Raw genomic sequence first — 15,440 nt, 5'->3', positions numbered from 1 at the left:
AGAACCAGGTTTGATTCCCTGCTCCTCCACATGAGCAGCGGACGCTAATCAGGTGAACTGTATTTGTTTCCCCACTCCTACACACAAAGCCAGCTGGGTGACCTTGGGCTAGTCACAGCTCAATCACCTCCCTTCCCCTCCCCACAGACATCCTGTGAGGTAGATGGGGCTGAGAGAGCTCTAACTCTCTCAGCTCCACCTACCTCACAGGATGTCTGTGGAAGGGGGAGGGAGGTGATTGTAAGCCAGTTTGAATCTCCCCTTAAGTGGTAGAAAAAGGTGGCATATAAAAACCAAATCTTCTTCTTCTTCTTCTTCTTCTTCTTCTTCTTCTTCTTGCTACATACGTAAGGGCTGTCAAGTCACATTTGGCTCATTGTGACTCCAGCAAGGCGAGTGAGAAGCAGAGATGGTTAGCCATTGCTTTCCTGCGGAGTCTTCTTTGGTGGTCTTCAATCCCAGTACACACCCTGCTTAGCTTCTGATATCTGGTGAGATCGGGTGTACCACACCATGTGGAACCAGCTGCCTAGGGAGGTGGTGAGCTCCTCTTCTCTGGCAGTCTTCAAGCAGCGGCTGGACAAACACTTGTCAGGGATGCTCTAGGCTGATCCTGCATTGAGCAGGGGGTTGGACTAGATGGCCAGTATGGGCCCTTCCAATTACGGTTCTGTGATAGGAATAAAGCAGATTCCTTTGAAATGTGGTGTTGGAGGAGTTACAGATACTGTGGACTGCAAAAATGAAAAACAACAAAAAACCAATCAGTGTGTTATAGATCAAATCAAGCCTGAACTGACCCTAGAAGCTACAATGACCAAACTGAGGTCATCGTACTTTGGCCACATTAAGAGATGACAAGAGTCACTGGAAAAGACAATCATGGTAGGAAAAGTTGAGGGCAGCAGGAAAAGAGGAAGACCCAACAAGAGATGGATTGACTCTATAAAGGAAGCCACAGCCCTGAATTTGCAAGACCTGAGCAAGGCTGTTAAAGATAGGATGTTTTGGAAGACATTGATTCATAGGGTCACCATGAGTTGGAAGCGACTTGACAGCACTTAACACACACACACATGATTCCACATCCCAGTGGTTGGACTAGATGGCTCATAAAGGCCTCTTCAATGTCTATGACAGTAATCAATGGTTAATAATTAGCATTTACATTGATCTTTTTGAAGGGTTTTTCGTCATTTTTCTTGGGGTTGTAATCTTTACAACCCCACTTCACTGCATTCTTCTTGGCCTAATGCAAATGGTGAGCAAAGGTTGAGACAGTCTAGATTTTCTGCTGCCAATCCTGGGTGTTTGTGGCTGACGTGTAATTTGACCAAGAAACATCTTGGCCGACAACCAAGCCAAGTGTGCTACAAGAGTTTTTGCTTGACCGAAAGCTGAGAACAGTGTTATTTCAAGTCAGTATTTTTAAACCTTACTAAGTACCGGGGGGGACTCCCATTAAAGTCGCACAGGGTGGCCGCTCGTTTCACAATCATATTTTACTGAACCGAGCCAACCGTGTTTCATAATCCATCTTGTTGTAATTCACAGACCCTCCCGTAAAAATTAACACTTAGCATTCTTCTAACCACAATGATTATTTAATGGTCTAATTTTTTTCCTCGACGGCAAAGACGACGGCTCGTTTCTGAGCTCGCCATTAATCCTTTTCCCAAAGAGGCGTCCGTGTTGAGTCCTCAGCTGTCTGTGGTGGTTACCTGAGAGCTATTGGCTGTAATTTGTCTTGGCAGGTTAATTAAAAGTTTAGGTCTTATTAAAGCAAAGTCATTAAGGCTGCAATGTACTTTTTTTTTTACCTTGAACATTTATTTAATCACAAGCTGAAATGCAATGGTAAAATTCTGTTTTCAGCCGGGAGAGTTGGAACTCCAGCAGGCCTTTGCTGTCAGGAACATTCATGCGCGCAAACCCGTTCGTCATTAAACAGCGCCGCAAATAATTGCATTTTAATTTACCCATCCGAATGCCGTGGTGTTTTGCATTTCTTTAGCAGGCGATGATTGGAAACGCGTCAGGGTTTTAGCTCTACCGAGCCTCCTTCTAACCAGAGGACATTCCAAGGTCTTATTGGGCAATGTTAGTTCTTGAGGTTCTTTGGGGGTGGGGAATATATATCACCCTAGATCAGATTCAGAGGGTAGCCGTGTTGGACTGCAGCAGAACAGCTAGACTCAAGTCCAGTAGCCCCTTAGAGACCAACAAGATGGCCATTTATGCAGGGTCGATTTTGATGCTCGCTCAAAGCTCCTTTTTTAAATCCACCCTTTAAAATGACTATTCACGGTCCAGATGCAAGAGGAGAAAGTCAAACACACTCGCCTGCTTCTTTGTTTCTTCGTTTGCACGCCCATTAGCAATGGTTGTTTGCATAGGTAAACTGCGGCTGTGATTTTTCATGGTTCCTTTAGTAAATACTTCGATGCGGGGGTGGAGCAAATACAAAAGGTCACGTTAAAGGGGCTCTTAAGAAATGCGAAGCAGGTATGCGCTGGCTTCGCAGTGATGGCTGGAATGACAGTTCAGTGTGAAGAAATTTAAAAAATAGGTGGGGCACTTCAGCCTGGAACGCGCTGCAAATTATCAAGCATAAACGGCCGATGTTTGGGGTATAAGCCTTTGGCAGCGAAGTGACTTCTAAAGGTTGGAAAAGACGTGCATAATGAAAACAAAGCCCCGCAGTAGTCGGGGAGTGATTGCAACAGAAACAACCTGTGCATAAAAGACCCTAATCCAACTGGCAAAGACTTTATCATTTAATTTTAGACTTTAGTTTTCTGCTGCCTGGCTTCTTTGTTGTTGCTTTCCCCCGATCTTTTTCGATAGGGTATCATTTTTCTTCTGTTTTAGTCATGTAAGCTACCTTGAGAGCTCATTTTGGGAGCTGAAAATCAAGTTGTAGATGTTAGTTGTTTTTTTTTAAGCAATTACCGGCGTGCTTTAAATTTTGTAAACACTCTGGCATATTGACTACTTGGTGCCAAAGGAAAGGGGGGTATGGCAGTGTGACACACTTTTATTTGTGAATGGGAGCGCGATGTTCCAGCTTCCCAGGCAGATGGAAGGTTAGATCTTCATGAAAGGATGGCTAATTTTAACTACATTCTTGCAGTTCGTATCAGAGTCATAGCGCAGGTTGAAGTGAACCGAGAGCCCCAGTTTTGTCTATAATTACAAAGACAAACCAGATACAGGAAGTGCAGAATGGAGGCGCGGAGGAACTGTCAGAAAAGTCAAGATGAATTTTAATTTTTGGATGCTGTAAGCCACTGTGAACATGCAGGCTATAAAGTTTTAAAATAAATATGTCCAGAAAGTCTTGATAATTAATACATTGCTTGTAATTGTGCAATCTGCCTTGGGTCTTAGCGAGGAAGGTGGGCGGTATTTGAAGAAAGAAAGTAAATATTATCATAATAACCCTTTAAAGGATAGCTGCATTGGTCTGCAATAGAACAGCTAGATTCCAGTAGCACCTTGTGTGTATGTTGCCTTCAAGTCGCAACATGGCGACCTAGGAATCATCGTCCTCCAAAATGTCCTATCTTTGACAGCCTTGCTCAGGTCTTGCAAACTGAGGGCTGTGGCTTCCTTTATTGAGTCACTCCATCTCTTGTTGGGTTTTCCTCTTTTCCTGCTGCCCTCAACTTTTCCTAGCATGACTGTCTTTTCCAGTGACTCTCGTCGTCTCATGACGTGACCAAAATACGATAGCCTCAGTTTAGTAATTTTAGCTTCTAGGGTCAGTTCAGGCTTGATTTGATCTATAACCGACTGATTTGTTTTTTTGGCAGTCCACAGTATCCGTAACGCTCTCCTCCAACACCACATTTCCAAGGAATCTACTTTCTTCCGATCAGCTTTCTCCATTGTCCAGCTTTCACACCCATACATAGTAATAGGAAATACGATGGCATGAATTAACTTAATCTTGGTGGCCAGTGACCCATCCTTACACTTCAGAATCTTTTCTAGCTCCTTCATGGCTGCCCTTCCCAGTCTCAGTCTCTTTCTGAAATCTTGGCTGCAGTCTCCCTTTTGGTTGATGATGGAGCCAAGGAATAGAAAGTCTTCAACGATTTCAATTTCCTCATTGTCAGCCTTAAAGTTGTGTAATTCTCCTGTAGTCATTACTTTTGTCTTCTTGATGTTCAGCTGTAGTCCTGCTTTGGCACTTTCTCTTTTAACTTTCAGCACCTTAGGGAGTAACTAGCACCTTAGGGAGAACTAAGGTGCCACTGGCCCCGGTTCTTTTCTGGACCTGTCATAGCAACGCCTCTGGTTGGGGCTGGACCAGAGGCTTTGCTATGATAGGTCCTTAAGAAAACCAGGGCCCAGTGACATCATAGGAAGGAGCCAATGACATCACAGGAAGGGGCCTCCATTGCCACTATCTATGGAGGTGGGCCATGGGGGTGTAGAAGGGGCTCCCCAGAAACTTAGGGAAGCCCAGCCCCCCCCCCAACAACGCCCCTGGGCTGGGCCAAACCTAGGAAAAGTGGAAGTTTGCCAGTGGTTATAGTTGTATCTCAGCGATCTCCTGCTGTGTCCTGTTTTTTGAAATTCACTTTTAGGATAGTCACTTTGAGATCTGCAAATATACATACCATGTGCATTTAGATATCACGGCTGCTGCCTGTTTAGACATATCTTTCCCTAATCCCTTTTTTTTAAAGTGTTTTGGGTTTAATGCATTTCATTTTCAAATACGGAAGCCTCTCCACTTACAGCGGGTTTTGAAAGCGCTGAGAGTTTTACCCAGAGCTGTTTAAGGGACCTCTGTCTGTGCTGTAGTTAACTAAGGTTAATTTTGCTAAACCCGAGCTGCTTACTAGCTCACTGTTAAGGTCTTGCAAGCAGAAAAACCAGGGTGCACAATCCCTGTTCCTCCCTCTGTCTTTGCATTGGTATGGCGGAGTGCGGGATGAGACACGTCAGAGACCAGACTCATTCGTTGTTTGCTTTAAGAGAAAGAAGAGCGTGAGTGGGGTAACTAGCTTTGTTCATAATTGGATTTTAGTAGTGTGTCATTGCCGTGGAGGGAAAAAACCCTGCAATAACGTAAGCCCAGGCCGTTTGTTCTGTTCGCTGAAATTAATTTCAGAGGTGCGATGAAAAATAATCTGTTTTTTTTTAAGGTGAGGTTAGTTTGGAATCTGACAGTAAGAAAAGAAACCCGCTCCCTCCCTGTTGTATTTTACAGTTGTCCACCCTTCTGTCTTTCTTCCCTGCAAGGTAGTGGCCACGTGTGCTGGAGCCAAATGAAAGCTAAGAGTGTCCTTATTTCTTGAAAGCTGCCAGTGTGGCGTAGTGGTTAAGAGAAGTGGTTTGGAGCGGTGGACTCTAATCTGGAGAACCGGGTTTGATTCCCCACTCCTCCACTTGAGCGGCGGACTCTAATCTGGTGAACCGGGTTGGTTACTTCTGCACATGAAGCCAGCTGGGTGACCTTGGGCTAGTCACGGTTCTCTTATAGCTCTTTCAGCCCCACCTACCTCACAAGGTGTCTGTTGTGGGGAGGGGAAGGGAAGGTTTGATTCTTCCTTAAGCGGTAGAGAAAGTCGGTATATAAATACCAACTCTTCTTCCTCTTCCTCCTGTTGTCTGAGGGCATCTCACAACTATCTGAGGCAACAGAGGAGGGCAACAAAGATGGTGAGGGGTCTGGAGATCAAGTCCAATGAGGAAATGTTGAAGGAGCTGGGCATATTTAGCCTGAAGAGGAAAAGACTGAGAGGTGACACGATAACCATCTTCAAGTACTTGAAGGACTGTCATATAGAGGATGGTACCGAGTTGTTTTCTGTTGCCCCAGAAGGTCAAACCAGAACCAACGGGTTGAAATTAAATCAAAAGAATTTCTGCCTGGACATTAGGAAGAACTTTCTAACAGTTGGAGCGGTTCCTCAGTGGAACAGGCTTCCTCGGGAGGTGGTGAGTTCTCCTTCCCTGGAGGCTTTTAAGCAGAGGCTAGATGGCCATCTGTCAGCAATGCTGTTTCTGTGACCTTAGGCAGATCATGAGAGGGAGGGCACCTTGGCCATCTTCTGGGCATGGAGTAGGAGTGGGGGAGATAGTTGTGAATTTTCTGCATTGTGCAGGGGGTTGGACTAGATGACCCTTGTGGTCCCTTCCAACTCTATGATTTTATGATTCATGGGGTATCATAATCCCTGCCCAAGCCATTGCAACTGGCTAATAATGGCCCCTTGGCAAGGGATGGAAAGAAGACGGGGCTTGCAGAAAGCCCTTTCCCTCTCCATCTTTACAGATCACAGCGCTGGGAGACCCCCGAGGTCTGTGTCGGTAATAAATTAACCTCCTTGTAAAGTGACTTTGGCTGCATTTGCTAACACAGATGCTACTGGGCAAAATGTCTCCTGGCGTCACCTTAGCCAGATAGCAGTGATTTATACAGGACAATCTTGTCGAAGTAGAACAAAATAGCAAGCCAAGGGAGAGCTGGAGTCAGCACATCTGGGGACAGAGGTTGGCCACGCAAAAAACCCCCCAAAAAAACCTGTTCAGTGACAGCAAGGAGGAGCGGAGAGGCTAGCTTCAGGCACCTACAGACCTTTCCAGCAGCTGTTACTGTCAGGCTTGAAGGACTGGGAAGTCCGAGGAGAGAACTGCCTGGGACAGAAATAATAATAGTGAAGAAATAGGGGAATGGCCTCATTATGTCAAGCAGAAGGCACAAGCAGGTGAAGGATGGAACAGCTTCGGTTCAGAAAATTCGTCCAGATGGGCTGGGTGGCTCTCAGGGATGAGAAGGAGGAGGAGGACGATGACGACGATGATGACTTGGCTTTTATATGCCAACTTTCTCTACCACTTAAAGCAGAATCAAACCAGTTTATATCACCTTCCCTTCCCCTCCCACAACAGACAACCTGTGAGGTAGGGTGGGGCTGAGAGCTGTGACTGGCCCAAGGTCACCCAGCTGGCTTTATGTGGAGGAGTGGGGAAACCAACCCAGTTCTCCAGGTCAGAATCCACCGCTCCAAACCACCTCTCTTAACCACTACACAATGCTGTGTCCCTGGAACTACTGCTGGCAGCTTTGGCGAAAGGGTTGTGGGTGGGGAAATGGGGGGGGGCGTAATGTTGACTGCATCGTCACCTCACTTCCGGTAAAAAAAAACCAGAAGTGACACAGGGTAGTTCTAGGAACTGCTGGAAACTCTATGGCTTTCCCATAGAGTTTCCAGTGGTTCCTAGAGCTACTCTGTGTCACTTCCGGGTTTTTACCAGAAGCGACATAGTACCATATGTGACCTAGTTTTATTTTAAATTTTTCAGAAGCTGGGGTCAGGGGATCCCACACTCCAACTGGGGGATTGGCCGCCCTTAGCAGTTCACAGCAAACGCTAAATAGCTTGCCTTCAGGCGCCGCTGGCCCTTTTGGAACCTCCCGTTTACTTCTCAACTCCGTGAGCGGCGTTCTCTATGCCGCCCATAAATGTTGAGCTCACCGTTCAAGACCCTCCACATTCTTGCTGTTTACTACCTCGTGCATCTTTAGTGATGCCTTCCCAGATTGTTCTCCACCCAGTAGTTTGTAGGCCAAAGGTAATTCTTTCCTTGTGATCTCGCGGCGCTCTGAAGTCACAGATTTGCAACTTCCATCGTCCCCATTTCCTCACATATTGCTTCTTACTTTGTTGGTCCTTCAAGGCAACTTGTTGACTGCCAGGTGAAACAGCATGTTGGATCAGATGGACCACTGGTTTGATCCAGCTGTGTGGGCTGTGCTTTCCAAAGAGGAGTAAACAGGTTCTTGGAATAACTTATTTCTCCCAGCAACAAACCCTATGATGCAAGCATGGTGTAGTGGTTATGAGCAGTGGACTCTAATCTGGGAAACCGGGTTTGAAGAAGAAGAAGAGCTGGTTTTTATACGGCGAATTTACCACTTAAGGAAGAATCAAACCAGCTTACAATCGTCTTCCCTTCCTGTCCCCTCCCAACAATGGGCACCCTGTGAGGTAGGTGGGGCTGAGAGAGCTGTGACTAGCCCAGGGTCACCCAGCTGGCTTCATGTGAAGGAGTGGGGAAACAAATCCAGTTCACCAGGTTAGCCTCTTCCACTCATGTGGAGGAGTGGGGATACAAACCCGGTTCCTCCAGACCAGAGTCCAGATGATTCCCCACTCCTCCACATGAGCGGAAAATTCTAACCTGGAGAACCGAGTTGGTTTCCCCACTCTTCCACATGAAGCCTGCTGGGTGACCTTGGGCCAGTCACAGTTCTCTCCAAACTCTCTCAGCCCCACGTACCTCACAAGATGTCTGTTGTGGGGAGGGGAGGGGAAGGAGATTGTAAGACGGTTTGATTTTACTTAAAAGGTAGAGAAAATCGGTGTACAAAACCCAACTCTTCTTCATCATCATCCTTGGCATCCAGGAAAGACATGGTTTGTTGCCGGTTCAGACCTCCACTGGAATTCTAGTTTCATCTCTATGCAGCAAAATGCAATAATTCATCATCGATGTGTTGGATAGGAGAGCATCGCTCATATGTAGGGTTGCCAAGTCCCTCTTCGCCACCGGCGGGAGGATTTGGGGGCAGAGCCTGAGGAGGGCATGGTTTGGTTTGGGAAGGGCTTCAATGCCATATAGTCCAATGGCCAAAGCGGCCATTTTCTCCAGGGGAACGGATCTCTGTTGGCTGGAGATCAGTTGTAATATCAGGAGAACTCCAGCTACTGCCTGGAGGTTGGCAGCCCTACTCGTATGGTTTTGTGAAAAAGAAACATTGGCACCATAAGCATAACAAATGCATGGTTGTTAATGTTATGAGTTCTCGTTGTTTTTGGTCTCCTGTATGCTCTGAATAAGAGTGTGTTCCTTTCCTTTCCTCTTCTCTCTCTCTCTCTCTCTCCCCCAGACTCGGTAGCCTGAAGATTTCTCTCCATCACCCACAGCCTGTCACTTTTCCGGGTAATTTTGCTAGATCTGAGAATTCCTACAAAAGTTCATTGATTGGCATAATTGCGTTTCGCTTCAGGGTCAAGGAAAGGTTTCCATAATTTTAAACTTCATTCACATGCAGGTTTTCTTTAAGGGGGTGTCGCTGTTATGTTTCTCCCTCCTCCGTGACAAGGGCTCCAGTGTTATCCAGAGTTCTTTCTAAAGAAATTTGCCGCCCCCAACTTGGAAACCCGAGTCGGCATGGTTTGAGTTTCTGCCCTTTTTAAAGGCAGAGCTCTCTCTGTTATGTGTGTAACGTTCTTGGGCTCCAGGATACTGTAAGCAGAGCGTATTCTGTCCCTGTTTCACATTATGGCATTGCCTGGCTCTTATTACCATGTGAGCTATTACAGCGGAGAGCAAAAATTGGGGTGGGGAGGGTTGTATTTGGGGGGCACTGAGCGGTTTGTGTGTTTTGGCACTTAGATACGAAACCTTTATGGCCCAAAACAATGGGGCTTCTTAGACTCGGATTTTTCCAAAGTTTTGCGCTGAACTTGTACGCATGAAATCAGTGGGCTTGCGCATACAAGTGTGCAATTGAACACATCCCTAGCTGTTAAAAAGCTAGCCCTTTCTCAAGTGTAGCCCAACAGAGGGCCTGTATAAATTTATTTTGAGTTGATTACAAGGAGCTGGCCTCTTTGATGCTCTCTGTGTGTATGGGAGCCAGCGTGGTATAGTGGTTAAGAGCGGTGGTTTGGAGCGATGGACTCTGATCTAGAGAACCGCGTTTGATTCCCCACTCCTCCACATGAGTGGCGGAGGCTAATCTGGTGAACTGGATTTGTTTCCCCACTCCTACATACGAAGCCAGCTGGGTGACCTTGGGCTAGTCACAGCTCTCTCAGCCCCACCTACCTCCCAGGGTGTCTGTTGTGGGGAGGGGAAGGGAAGGTGATTGTAAGCTGGTTTGAGTCTTCCTTAAATGGTAGAGAAAGTTGGCATATAAAACCCAACTCTTCTTCTTCTTCTTTGCCCTCAAGTCGCTTCCGAGTCATGGCGACCCTATGAATCGAAGTCCTCCAAAATGTCCTATCTTTGACAGCCTTGCTCAGGTCTTGCAAATTGAGGGTCGTGGCTTCCTTTATAGAATCAATCCATCTCTTGTTGGGTCTTCCTCTTTTCCTGCTGCCCTCAACTTTTCCCAGCATGATTGTCTTTTCCAGTGACTCTTGTCTTCTCATATTGTGACCAAAGTACAATACCCTCAGTTTAGTCATTTTAGCTTCTAGTTGATGGTGTATACTGATCCCTAATTGACTGGCAGATTCCATTGATGCCTCCTTGACACGGACACTGAAAGGGGTAAATCCTGTGAACCTTTTTGCGTCAGAAGTCGAAAGGCCTGAGATATCTGGCCAGACTGATAAGACAGAGAATATGGTGAGGTTGGATGGTAACCACTAAACAACTTGTTGGGCTCAAACATCTACCAGTGTGGTCCATGTCCTGCGCTCCCATCATTCAGTGTGCTCTTTGGTTATGTCCAAATGAATTTTAGATCTGTCCGTTTGCATTATTGTGACTGTTTCAAGCATAATTAGAATTTCTTGTCAAGGCACCCCATCACACTTCTGTTGGTGTTACTTTCTTCAGTTTTATAAAGGGCACAGAGCAGAATTCTTTTTAATTAGTTGGATTTTTTTTGGTTTAGACTTACTATTTGGTGTCTCGCCGTGCCTCCGTGTCTGCCTATTAACCTAGCTCATTTTGCAATCAGTCCTTGCAATCACTTCCCGAAGAGATACCGCTGATTGCACAGGTGCAAAAACCGCAGGCAATGTGGTTTAGCCAACATTGGGCATTTAAAAGATGTGTCCAGATGTACCGGCACAGAAATGGAGATAACTGCAAGCAATTCCAGGCTTCGCACAAGTTGGTCAAAGGATTGGAACAGCCATGACATCACCTCAGAGGCAATCAAGGGAATTCAAACAAGACATGTTCATCTGGTGATCGTATCTGTGTTGAAGTTTGCGGTGTGCCAATGTAAAGAGCAATTCTGCTGGCTTTCAAAGGCCATTCCAAATGGGGGAAAGGAGTTGCCCGAAATACCGGAAAGTACATCCTACTCATTAGGATTTGTCAGTTACTCCCCCAAGAGACCCAGTGGCCCCAGTTAAGAATCCCTGGGCTAGCTGCAAAAGCATTGTTTTTTAAAAAAAAACCACATCTGTGCAGTCAATCAGATCTCCAATGGCCAATCAGAAGTAGGGTTGCCAGGTCCCTCTTCACCACCATCGAGTCCAATGGCCAAAGCGGCCATTTTCTTCAGGGGAACTGATCTCTATCGGCTGGAGATCAGTTGTACTACCGCAGCGAAGATCTTTTTGCTGTGGTGGAAGTTGCTGTCTGCAAGAGCAACGTGTTTTTTAAAATCTGCTCAGCCAATACCGGACTTTCCAGCGTGGATTACAAGCTAACAAACTTGCTCCGAGGAAAACCAATTGAAGAATATAAGCACAGGTGGCAGTTATTTTATGATAGATATGTTTGATTAAACATAGTTAAGAATGAAGGAAGTATGCTAGATGTAAAATAGAGTTGGGAAGTTACGTTAAGCAATTGATTATTATATGTTTATTATTTACCTGGTTGATAGACAATTACAAAAGTTTAAGTATACAACACTTTTGAAGATGTTATCGTTTTTATGTAAAGATTAGTGCTGAACTAATATGAATAGAATAGAGAAGCAGTAATTAGAGCATAACACACTCAACTATATGTGGGTTATAATGGGTATGCGAATGAAAAGGGTGGGTTGCATTGGGCACGGACAAGAATTGATCCGTTATATTGCCCCCTACCCCCACCATTTTTCTGTTTTCTGTATCCCTAAATGCTAATATATATATTTTTAATTCCAGTGACCAATCAGAAGTCTTGTTGGGCAAAAGACCCACCTGGCTCCCCCCATCTCCCACTGGAGGCGGGGGGGGGGGGGAACCTAGCAACCCTACCCTGCCCACTTCCTAAAAACACTTGGTGCGTGCCAGGAAAGGTGTTGGCAGGGGAACCTTGGAATAGATATATAGAATAGGTACAGACAATAAGTTGGAGTACAGCAAGTTGATTTGTTGGATTTTTTTTTCGTTCTCGAGGTGTGTTTTTAGAAGCAGCAGCGCTGATTACTTTTGCCTCTTTCCAACGTCTTTAACAAATCAGTGCCTGGGTGTATTACACAAGTGTCTGAATGATGGAAATGCCCCTCCCGCTGCCTCCCCGCAGATAATGTGGCAAGACACAGTAATACTGATTGATGACGGCAAGGAAAGGCCGGCAAATTATCATTTCTCAGGAATTACGTGTACACATTCTCAAAATTCTTGCACTGCCTTATTCCTTTCTCGTACTTCCTAATGTGGGCCATTCATCACACATGTCAGAGGGCCGGCTGAAGCAGACACATCCGGCAAATGGAAGCTCCTTTGGTTTTTCATCCTTTCAAGTACAGTTCCTGGGACGTACAGGCAAAAAAACGACAACGTGACCCCGGCGTCTGGCCAAATCCCCCACTTGATGCTGCCCTAAGGCTTTGGCTCCATCTCTTTCCCGACTCTCGGTGTACTAAGATTCTTCTCAATTCCCCAATGTTTCTAAGGTCTTTTATGCACGGCTGTTTCCCTCGTCGTCACCCCTCCCATAACTTCGGGTCTTTGTTTGGATTACGCATGCCATTTCCAACCGTCAGAGGTCGGCGCACTCTCCCCCTGCCTTTCCCTGCGTTTTGCCCGCGTTTTCAGAGACCTGTTTTATCTCGAATCTCCAGGTATCTCCCAACCCAGAGCTGGAAAACCCCATGAAAGGGTTGCCAGGTCCCTCTTTGCCACCGGTTTTTGGAGCGGAGTCTGAGGAGGGCGGGGTTTGGGGAAGGGAGGGACATCAGTGCCATAGAGTCCAATTACCAAAGAGGCCATTTTCTCCAGGTCTACTGGTTTCTGTCACCTTGAGATCAGTTGTAATAGCAGGAGATCTCCAGCTAGTACCTGGAGGTTGGCAACCCTATGAATTGGGAGGTCACGTAAAAGACGATCCCAGCAATCCAGTCAGTTCTGCACTAATAATAGTGTCCAGCTGGCTGCCTAAAGGATAAGCAATGCCTTTGACCATTGCAGATCCAAACGCGTTGAAAATGTTGCATGCTTTAAATTGTGAATAAATCAATACGAGCATGCGGGGTGCTTGGTTTGGGGGGGGGGGGTCTTTGAGAGCAGAAAAAATTTTTTGAGTAGAGTATTTGTAAGGATTGAGATCACTACTCCCAAATCTTTCACTTCTCCACAACTCGCATGCTGCTGCTGTCTGAGTCTTTTCCTAAAGCAATCATTTAGCTCCAGCTGCAATGGTCTTCCATCCCCTGACAACGAGCAGCTCCTGTTGTACTCCATACATCTGCTTCCTGGCATATGGCCCAAGTCAAGGGTCTTAAGGTTCATTCCCTGTCCTTCTCACTGAACGGCTTCCTCAGTAGGACTGGAATAGTCCTCTATGTGAGTTCTTGGTGAGCCATTCTTAGCCAAAGTAATAATATTCTAGATCAGGGCCCCCCAGCCTTTTTGAGCCTATGGACACCTTTGGAATTCCGACACGGCATGGGGGGCGAGCCACAAAACGGCTGCCGCATAGGGTTGCCAGGTCCCTCTTTGCCACCAGCAGGAGGTTTTTGGGGCGGAGCCTGAGGAGGGCGGGGTTTGGGGAGGGACTTCAATGCCATAGAGTCCAATTGCCAAAGCGGCCATTTTCTCCAGGCCAACTGATCTCTATCAGCTGGAGATCAGTTGTAATAGCGAGAGATCTCCAGCTAGTACCTGGAGGTTGGCAACACTAAACTTAGTACAGTATGTATTGATCACAACCTGTCTTGTGCTTGGTCAGGGCAAACATCAGTATTTCCCTGAGAAGGGCATTCTCTAGGCCTAATCCAGAACAGATATCTAGGTACGTGTTCACCGGATCTGTGCCACTCTCTGAAGAAGAAGAGTTGGTTTTTATATGCCGACTTTCTCCACCACTTAAGGAAGAATCAAACCGGCTTACAATCACCTTCCCCTCCCCACAACAGACACCCTGCGAGGCAGGTGGGGCTGAGAGAGTGTGACTAGCCCAAGGTCACCCAGCTGTCTTAGTGCGTAGGAGTGGGGAAACAAATCCAGTTCACCAGATTAGCCTCCACTGCTCATGTGGAGGAGTGGGGACTCAAACCCGGTTCTCCAGATCAGAGTCCACCGCTCCAAACCACCGCTCTTAACCACTTCACCACGCTGGCACTGTTTGACAACATCAGCATGTATGGTATGGTTCATTAAGTATTCGGTCACAGCTGCGGAGTAATCATGTTGCATACATCTTTTTCTTATCCCATGCTTTATGTGTATGCTAATATCATTGGTAATTATTAGAGATGGACCGGTACGCTCTTTTTCAATTCTCTTTATTAATGTATGTTTTTGTTTTGAACCGTTTCAGTCCACCCATGTTTATTGCTAGTACTGCTTTGTTTCTGTTCTTCGTCCTTAGGCAATTGATGTATATGATATATGTGCATCGATGATTTATTGATGCACAAATAACAATGAAGAATGTGTACATTTAAAGTTTAGTGTGAGGAAACAGCAAACAAGTCCACAATAAAGACTCATGAATATGATTTGGAGGGATATTCAAACCCAGGCTGTGAGTTCCCAAAATGTGATACCATCATTAGTATTTATTGTACTTCTCTGGTGTAGGTAGACAGTCTTAATATCCTCCTCCTGGTTTCCTTTAGATCAAAGTTCCCAAACTTGTTGAGCCTGTGGGCACTTACAAATTTTGAGAGCAGATGCGGGGTGCAACCACAAGATGGGTGCCATGGAGCAATTCACGAAATGTTAGGCGATTCCAAGCCTACCGTCATACTAAGATGGAGGCAGCTGTTTTGGAATGGGCACACATTGTAGGCATAAACACCTCCTGGGGTTTTCTGAAATGCCTCCCATTTCAGTCAATAGGGTTGCCAACCTCCAGGTAGGGTCTGGAGATCTCCTGGAATTACAACCGATCTCTAGACCAAAGGGATCAGTTCCCCTGGAGAAAACGGCTGCTTGGACGGTGAACTCCATGGCATCCACCTAAACATTAGGAAGAACTTTCTGACGGTGGAATGTGCTGCCTCGGAGGGTGGTGGAGTCCCCGTCCTTGGAGGTCTTTAAGCAGAGGCTGGATGGCCATCTGTCGGGAGTGCTTTGATTGTGGGATCCTGCATGGCGGTGGGAGGGTTGGGGTCACTGGGGATGTGGGGGTAGGTAATTGTTAATTTCCTGCATTGTGCAGGGGGTTGGACTAGATGACCCTGGTGGTCCCTTCTGTGATTCTATGATTATACGAAGCGAAGTCTTTCCCCTCCCCAATCCCCCCTCCCCAGGCTGTACCCTCAAATCTCCAGGAATTTTCCAGCCTGG

General features: G+C 46.3%; 1 protein-coding gene across 1 annotated transcript in view; it reads left to right on the top strand.

Moving 5' to 3' along the window:
- The window catches only part of TENM4 (teneurin transmembrane protein 4), a 450,745-nt gene that overhangs the window by 297,259 nt on the left and 138,046 nt on the right, over positions 1-15,440 (top strand). The window lies entirely within an intron of this gene.

The sequence above is a fragment of the Euleptes europaea genome, chromosome 12 (assembly GCF_029931775.1).
Source record: "Euleptes europaea isolate rEulEur1 chromosome 12, rEulEur1.hap1, whole genome shotgun sequence".
Taxonomy (NCBI): domain Eukaryota; kingdom Metazoa; phylum Chordata; class Lepidosauria; order Squamata; family Sphaerodactylidae; genus Euleptes; species Euleptes europaea.
This window is presented reverse-complemented; position numbering and strand designations above follow the sequence as displayed.